General features: G+C 38.6%; 1 long non-coding RNA gene across 1 annotated transcript; it reads right to left on the bottom strand.

Moving 5' to 3' along the window:
• Positions 1–429: 429 nt before the first annotated feature.
• Positions 430–6,855, bottom strand: LOC103468692 (uncharacterized). The gene is made up of 3 exons (XR_534244.2): positions 6,677–6,855; positions 6,517–6,602; positions 430–554 (listed from the first exon to the last, which is right to left on the bottom strand). It is a non-coding gene; the product is annotated as an uncharacterized LOC103468692 (long non-coding RNA).
• Positions 6,856–8,579: the final 1,724 nt, after the last annotated feature.

The raw sequence follows: 8,579 nt of genomic DNA, 5'->3' as shown, positions 1-8,579 counted from the left end.
TGCCAAAACAAAAAGATGCAGAGGGCGATTCATTTAAAGTGAAAATGATGTGGATTATCTCCAAAGTATCAAGATTCAGAAGTATGCAGATGTAAGCAAACCCTGTCATTGACTGTAAAGGACATAAAGGCAGTGGTTTTAATATATTAAMGCTGTCTATTATTGTATGTTTAACTTCTAGGGAAGATCAAATTGTTTGGATTTCATTGATAACCTATAACAAGTTTGGGAGAGGAACAGTTTTATGTAATTAAATGTGTCAAGAAAGGAAAAAAAACAACAAAAAAAACCAGAAGACATACAGAAGTAAAGTGATACGGATGTTGCTCACTAATCAATAAAGTAAGCCCATTCTGACTCACCGCTCTGACACTGCTGGCAGACTCTGGAAGAAGAATTAAGAAGAATGTTTCCATGTCAGCACTAGATATAAATATCCATCATCTGGTGATGAATGAAACAGTCAAGGGAGACTAAATTTGTTCTGCGTCTGCGTAGGCCCTGATAACTCTCCCCAAACATATCTCGTCCTTCACCAGAATGTCAGCTTGAACCTGTTTCAGAGACAAAAAGAATGCAGTGATTAAATTCCTGCCTTCAGCCACCGAGAACCTCAGCACTCGAGAGGATAACACCAGCCAAGGTCAGTGCATTCGCATTCCAAAGCATAACTCCTTGGGTCTGTTGTTGGTTGTTGTTTTTTTTTTTTTTGTTTTTTTTTTAAGTTTTGAGGCTAGGATGGGAGGGGGAAAAAAATCAGAGAGGATTCACTGGGAAAACTCTGAACATGGCGCAAAGTAATCTACGCGCAATGACGTTCCTAAGGAATAAAAGCAATGAGTTTCTGGCTGTTTATTAAACAGCAAGCTTACACTGCAGTATGGTCTTAACTATGATTCATTACACTCACTGAGCCTTGTATGAAAATAAAAGAGGCACCCAAGGAAGCCGCTGGATTTCAGCCACACCAAATTGCTGTAAATTGCTTCTGCGTTACATGCAAATACTTTCTTTTTCATGAAGTTCACTCTGGTCTGTTTTCTTTCCCTCTCACTTTATTTTACCASCGATTAAAAATGCATGAAAGTGGAAGTTTTAAGATCCTCATCATAAGTCGCCATGGGGTTTTCAAGTTTACACACTGGAGGCAGAGTTTGATATTTTATTCATTAATGACTTTCCTCACATCATAATTATAGAGGTAGACTTAAGGAGTTTGCCTTAAAGTCAAGGCTGACATTTCTTCCTTTATGAGGAGCCAGCTGCACTGAGTGTTCACCAGTTGTTGAGGGTTTCATGTTGTCCCTTACAGCAACGGCAAAATGAGTTCTTGAGGACAATTTGGATGTGTAGAACTGATAAAAGCTCCTCACATCCAGGGCAAGAATCACGTCAGGGTGGGAAGCTGTTCTGTTTATTTTACATTTTTTTGTAAAATGCCATAAATTAGAAAAATGAAAACTGAAGGGGATAAAACATTGCTTATATATGTGTTGAGAATATGTTTTTTTTAAAAGGTGAATGCTGCCGTTTATCCTATTGGAACTCCTGTTAGATTTCATGTTTTGACACCATTGTAAATATGTTAACATGGAATTTAAATACTCAGTTTTATTCTTCCTTTTGTGGATGAAACAAATTGATGAATGCATACATAAATAAAAGAAAAAGAAATTATGTAAATATTTTAACTTCCTAGAAAAAAGAAAGTGAAAGAAAAGTGGTCAAGGATGTAATATTTTCAAGAAAATGTTTGGGTCTACATCTATTTTGCATCTTCCTATGCTTGCATGTATGAATGGATGGATGGATACATGGATATGCCACTCTTTTAAACAGCTCTTTGAGAGGAAATATGGGACTTGGCTCATTTCAGAGAACTGTTGTGACACCAGGTTATCTGGAACTTCATTTGCTTCTAACCTGGCAAGACTTTAAAAATCACATCTGCTCTGAAAATACCTGAATGTGTTCAAAATTAGCTAGAAATAACTAAATATAAGTACATTTTCTTGACAAAGTGATTTTACTTGTAATACAGTTAGTACGTTATAAATGGATTAACTGGAGTTTATTCGTAAGCAGACACATTTTCAAAGTGACCTGCCCATCACTGATCCTTCTGACCTCTGTCTCCACTTTCACATCATGCAATGTGAAGGATTTCTCTCTCTCAGGTCGATTAGGGAATGTGTATCTTTCACTCTCTGGATTTCAGGCTCCTTGCAAGCGGACAGTGCAACGCTCCCACCTCCTGATCTTCCTGACAACAGAATCTCGGCCCACTGACCTTGAGACTAACTTGGGTTACACTAAGGACTGAAAAGAGGCCAAGGGTGTCTGTCTGGAAAAGTTTTTGGGGTTTTTGCAAAGACGTCTCTCCTAAAGGACGTTTGCTTGCTGACAAACAGATGATGCCGATGAGGTACAAAACAAAATACTTTCAAAAAACTTCCGTCTGTGTGAGCTTAGGAGGAAATGAAAGGTTCAAATGTATCAATTCTAAGGCTCATGTTCAACAAAGTTCAATGTAGAGCACTTGGCTTTGATTTTATTTTATAAACCTAAGAAGCTTTAAATGGTTGTGCATTCAGCATTCTTTAATATAATATCTCCAAAAAAATGTGAAAACCATCTCGCCTTTCCTTTTAAAGTTACGACTACTAATTTTTGTAACACCACAAAATAGGAAAAAGTCCAGTATAAACACATTTTCAAATATAAGAAATATGCAGGTAACATCAAAACAAAAACAAACAAAAAAGCAAACCCGTCTTGGAACTTGAAGCATGATCAACGTCGAAGAAGCGATGCTTTGTGTAAGGGCGCTGCTCTCCTTTAAAGCAAAGTTGATTCACTTGGTGAACACTCATTAAATATCTTTTTTGGACCCTCAAGATAGCTCAAAAGTGCAGTGAGTGGCCACCAAGATTTTCTGGGTACTAAAGTGGTGCAATTATTCTTTAGAGCATAGGGTGATCTATAATTCATTCTGTGAGGTTCATTGTTATTCTCATTGGTGGAAAGGGCACTCTGGGGAATGTGATAGGGTCTATACTTGCAGTTAATTAGAAGAGAGGGGAGGTTGGCTGTTTAACAAAAAAAAATATTGTGAATGTGACAGAAAGCCATTAGGTGACAGTAAAATTTGACTTATAGGGAAATTGCACAAATGCAGTCTGTGGTTGCATCTTCTCTCCAGAAAAATGGTGAAAAGTAAATACTTTTGAAATCTCTATGACTTTGTCCATTGCGTAAGTGTGCGCTAACGATTCTGCTTATTTTATTTTTCTTGCATCAAGGATACACAGAAATCTTAGAACTGAATAAATGAGCACTTCTGGTGCTTTGGAGAGCATTAATACCGCTTGAACGTTTCCACATTTTCTGAAATTCAGCAACAAACTGAGTGGATATGATGGAGAGCCATCTATTGCTCCAATCCCAGCTGTACATTTTTAGCTGTGGCTTTTTCTTTTCTTTCTTTTACCAGCTTTTCAAGATCTCCTTGCTTGGAAGGAGAACCTCCACATAGCAATTTTGAAGTTTTTTCCAAGTCCTGCCACAGTTTAGCCATTGCATTTGGGTCTGGACTTTAACTGGGCGATTCTGACATGGTTTATATGCTGCGTCTTAAAACCCTCCACAGTAACTGAAGATTTTTTTTTTTCCTATATTGTTGTTCTGCTGAAAAGTAAACCTTCATAGCCTCAAACAAACTGTAGCTGTCTTTATTCCTGCATTGTCCTGTATTTAGCTCGATTTATCTTTCATCCGCCCCGACCAGCTTCCCCGTCTCTGCTGAAGAACATTTCCACTTGAAACGCATGTCTCAGTCAGCACACTTCAATGCACAATCTTTTGTTGCTGATCAAAGTACCTGAGTGAAGAGGGAGCATCCACACCAGAGTCATTAAGAAATGGAAAAAAAAAAGAAATCTTTGTCATAAAGCTGCTCCGTTTTCATTAAACGTGTGATTTGTTCTGATCCAAAAGGCAGATGAAGTCATTTACATTTCTGCTGGTAAGAAGAAGTATCCTCAAACTTGGGCTACTAATAAACAATGCATTTTTAAAAACATCTTTTTACTAAACATCCACTTGTGCAGTTTCTCCATGTTGTTTGGGGCTGAAAGGAAAGAGAAATAAAACCCCAAGACAAAGCACTACTTTTATAGATTTGACAGGCAATAAAGAATCCAAGACTGTGCTTAACACATATATTAGCCCATTTCCCAAGGCCCGGGGACATATTAGTGCTGCTGGAGAATATTCATTCATAAATAAATAATGGTGAAGCAGCTTATGGGAGGCATCTGGCTTTATATTCGTATTAGCTGCTGTGCTCATGAAACCATGTATCATGATAAAGAGGATTCATGAGCCCTGTTGCTTTTTAAATAAGGGTTCCTTCAAGCTGTTTGTTCTTGTGGAAAAGTGCAATATTAAAGTCACGTTGAATCTCTTTTCCGGCTCTACTAATACATCTAGTAGTTTTAAGAACAAAAGTGAAAATAAACATTAGAATTATTGTCGTACGTTTCGTGCCTTGGACTCTTTGGTCTCCAGCTTCCCGAGGCACTTGTTGATTTGACTGAGCTCGTTTCCCCCACACAGGTGTGTTGTACTTATTCCCATTCTTCTTGAATTTTGCTACTTCAACAACAACATGGACGCAGCGTCTGTTTTGATGCTCGTAATCGAGTTACAGTCCAGCAGAGAGGGTGAATTTGTTCAACTGATAGCAGAACAGACAACTCTCAGCTAGCACCAGAATGAGGTTTTTGCAGGAGGTTCTGCTAAAATGTGTCTTTAACATCTTTGAGAAGCCTTCTACCTGCTCGCCGTCCTTCTGTCGGGCTGGCTCAGAACCATCGGAGCCGGAGCGAACAGAATGAAAAACAGCTTCTTCCCAAGAGCTCTCTGCTGAATTCATAAAACATGCATGCACACACCTGATGGACAAGTGCAATATACCTCAAGGGCAACACATACATAATCACGTTTCTCCGTCCCTTATGCTTCTGTTAATTGGTTCTTTTTATAACCTACTGGCTTCCAAGACTATAGATTTATTATTTTCCAATTTTTCACTTTAAATTAGTAAACGGGTTAGTAAATTGTGTGCATTTTAAAGGTTGTTTCACACAAACTCGTGCCATGTTTCGAATGGAGTTCCAATTAAACCCTCCCACGGTCATTTACAATGACCGATTCAAGCACAAAAATATCCAACAGTGTGATCACATTCCAAACCATTAGCACATCTTCAAATTCAATTTGCTTTCTGATTATTGTCAATATGTCAACTGGTAAGAATGACTTAATGACCGGAGTTCAAAAGTGCAGGTGGATGACAAATATACACGCACAAACAAAATGAAATAAAACAAAACCACAACAAAAACACACCCACACAAACCCTAACAATAGAAAAAGCTAAACAGAGAAGCACTGAAGCAGGAGTACTCTCTGGAAGACATTTTTTTTTGTTGTTTAAAATCTCTAAGTACAGTTAATAACAATGATTACCATGCTCCAAAGCCTTTCACAAATCTAAGATTTCATCCATCTCAAACTCTTTACCCTCTTTGGAAAGTAGAGTTCCCATTATTACACAAATCTGTATTCTCTCTTTCAAGAAATATGCCACATGCCTAATCTTTTTTTTTTTTTTCTTTTTACTGCTTTTATAAAGACATAATGAAAATCCATGTATCCACAACTGCAACAGAGGCACACTCATTCACTGATGGGTTCTTGCTTTTCTTCTCTTCTACCACACAGCCAAACATAAAAAACAGGCTATCGGGGTAATTGTGATGACATAAAAAGTGCCGCCAGCGGAAATCACCTGAACTGTATAAAGGGTCATTACACCTGTCTGCTCAGACAACCATAGCAACAGAAAAAATTGGATATTTACTGCACAGTCTGTACGTTTGCTGCAAACTCGAGGGATTTACAACTTTCTGACATACTAATCCATACCGTTGATCTTAAAAATAAATCTAAATAATTTGTATGTGCATCTAAATGACTGGCCCAGTGTGTATTTGAAGAGTGAATCTTTATGTTTTATTGAATAGATTGTATGAAGTACATTCCAGGCTTCAAGGTTTGGCTGGAATGCATCTCGAAGTGAGTCGGGCCAAAACCGTCTGGCCCATCTCCGCTTCTAAAGAGGCTGTTGTGATGCTGAACAAATAATTCCTTTAACGGCAAAGAAAAACGGGAAAAAGTAACACCCCAGCAGCTTTGTGATTGGGTGCCCATGGGTGCACGCATCTATATTAAAAATCACCGCATTGTTTGGACGGTTCTGATCAAAATCTGAAAGAGTGGCGGTTTATCTCAGAGCTATCTTGGGGTATTTGCTTTGTCTGAAAACACTAGATAAGCAGGGAAAGGAAATGACAGCAAGGAATGATAAAAAATATATATATATTCAATAAAAAATAATAAAAATAAAAAAAAACGAGGAATGAAAAAGCGGATAAGCAGCTGCTTATTTACCATGAAAATTCACCAATCTTGAGACTCTGATGGCTTCCCAGTGCTTTACGTCCAAGCCTTCAAGTACTGAGCACAGTTCAGCAATCCTGGTGATGGTGGGAAGAAGTGGACTTCAGTGAACAGACCACACACACACATACATTATAACACACACACTCACCCTTCACTGTGGGATATAATGCATCTGCAGCCGCATCACCTCCGCCCTGTTCCGCTGGTGTCTTGGATCACTGGTCATGCTGTCCAACACTGTTCCGCCTGGGAAAGATCTCAACTATCAATCTCTAAGCTGTCAGCCACGCTGACCCACTGGACCCCAGACGAATCCTTCGACAGAAATCAAACAGCTCTTCCTTTCTGCAGCGAGAGGCTGACGCTTTCTTACCCTCCTTTGAACATATCTCTCTGAAGGTTGACAGTGGGGGAAAAAACAACAACTCAAACAAGCGGTGTGAACGTAAAGCAGGCTCCTCTAGATGTATGTTATTTGGCAGAAAAATTCACGAGTTCTTATAAATTATTCCTAACTTGAAGCAGAAATTAAACAAGAAGAAGCTTTTATGAGCTAAACGTGCAGAAAACCTGTTTTTTTCTTCAAGTAGCTCTGGCACTCGCCGTTTTACACCTTTTTTTTTATTTACACCTGCCATTATTCTCCTTTTATTTTATTTTTTTTTATAAGATCTCGCCACTATGAGCGCAAGACAGCTAATAATCTGTTGTTACAGACAGGTTCATGTTGTTGACCTTTATCCGTGCCAGCACATACACATTATGCTCGGGGTCTTTCACCTCTCGGCTAGTGCCTCTCTGTCTCTGTCTTCCACTGGTCCTTCCCCTGAATTCTAACCTCCTTTTCCTGCCTTGTAAAATCAATTTTTATTGATTTCTTTGCACTCTACAGGGTGGAGTCAAAAGAGGGGACAAAGGAGATAAAACCGTAGGCAGATTGTCAGAGTAACTCCACCATACCACTGGGGACTTAACCGATCATGAGAGATGAGGCAGATACTGGTTTGAATGCACTTGAAAGCACTGGCAGATACCAGCATAATGGCATCTGGTGCCGATGGTGGATCTCAGCCAGGTTGGCTGGGTGGTCTAATTCATAACATAAATAAATAGGCTGACGACAGGAGACACTGAAGCAAAGATGCATCAAAAGGACAGCAGACACAGCTGTTGCATAAACTATAAAAGTCAAATAAATTCATGAAAATGGTTCTACAGTGAACAATTTGTATTGCACATTGTGATTTTCTTAATATCTGATCAACAATTTCATCCTATTTAATGAAACTATAAGCATACATTAAAAGATATAAAAAATAATAATAAATTGTTGGTGATGATATCCATGTGTTATAAGGATTATGTATTGTGACGTGTTAACATGTCAACAAATCAGTCCCAAAAACATTAAGAAAATTTGCTCCATGTCAACTTTTTACAATAAGATAAATATTTTCTTTTTGAGCAGGCTTATCTCCACAGTAAACCTTAAGCTTATCAACTGGAAAAATACACTTGTCAAATTGTAGGGAAACAATTTTACGAGTTTCCTCACAAAGAAYGGAGTGGTCTCTAATTATCATGAGTCCACCTCAACTGCGAGAGACAGAATCTACAAAAATYACATTATATTTTATGATCCTTAAAATCTTTTTKTGGATTTTAYTTTGTGAAATAACTATTTGATACCAGAAAAAGATTGAAGTTAGTATTTGATACAGAAATCKTTGTCACTGACAAGAGGTCGAACGTTGCCCGTCGTTCTTGACTGGGTTTTTGGCCCACTCCTCCATATAGATAAAYACAGGGCYTCAGCTYCTTCCAAAGATYTTCTATTGGGTTCAGCGCGGCCCCTCTAGGACCTTGAAATGCTTAACTGGTTGTGCACTGGTTGCCCTGACTGTGTGTTTCAGGTTATTGCCACACTGGAAGACTCGTCTATGATCAGTTTTCAATCTTCTTACTCAGGGGTTGTTGGGCAAAAACCTTAACATCGYCCCAGCCATCATCTTCTCAGTCATCCAGTCCCCTTTGCACAAAAGCAGCTCATA

This window comes from Poecilia reticulata, linkage group LG8 (genome assembly GCF_000633615.1).
Source record: "Poecilia reticulata strain Guanapo linkage group LG8, Guppy_female_1.0+MT, whole genome shotgun sequence".
In the NCBI taxonomy this organism is placed as follows: domain Eukaryota; kingdom Metazoa; phylum Chordata; class Actinopteri; order Cyprinodontiformes; family Poeciliidae; genus Poecilia; species Poecilia reticulata.
The sequence above is the reverse complement of the archived record's forward strand: the minus strand, read 5'-3'. Positions and strand labels throughout refer to the sequence as shown.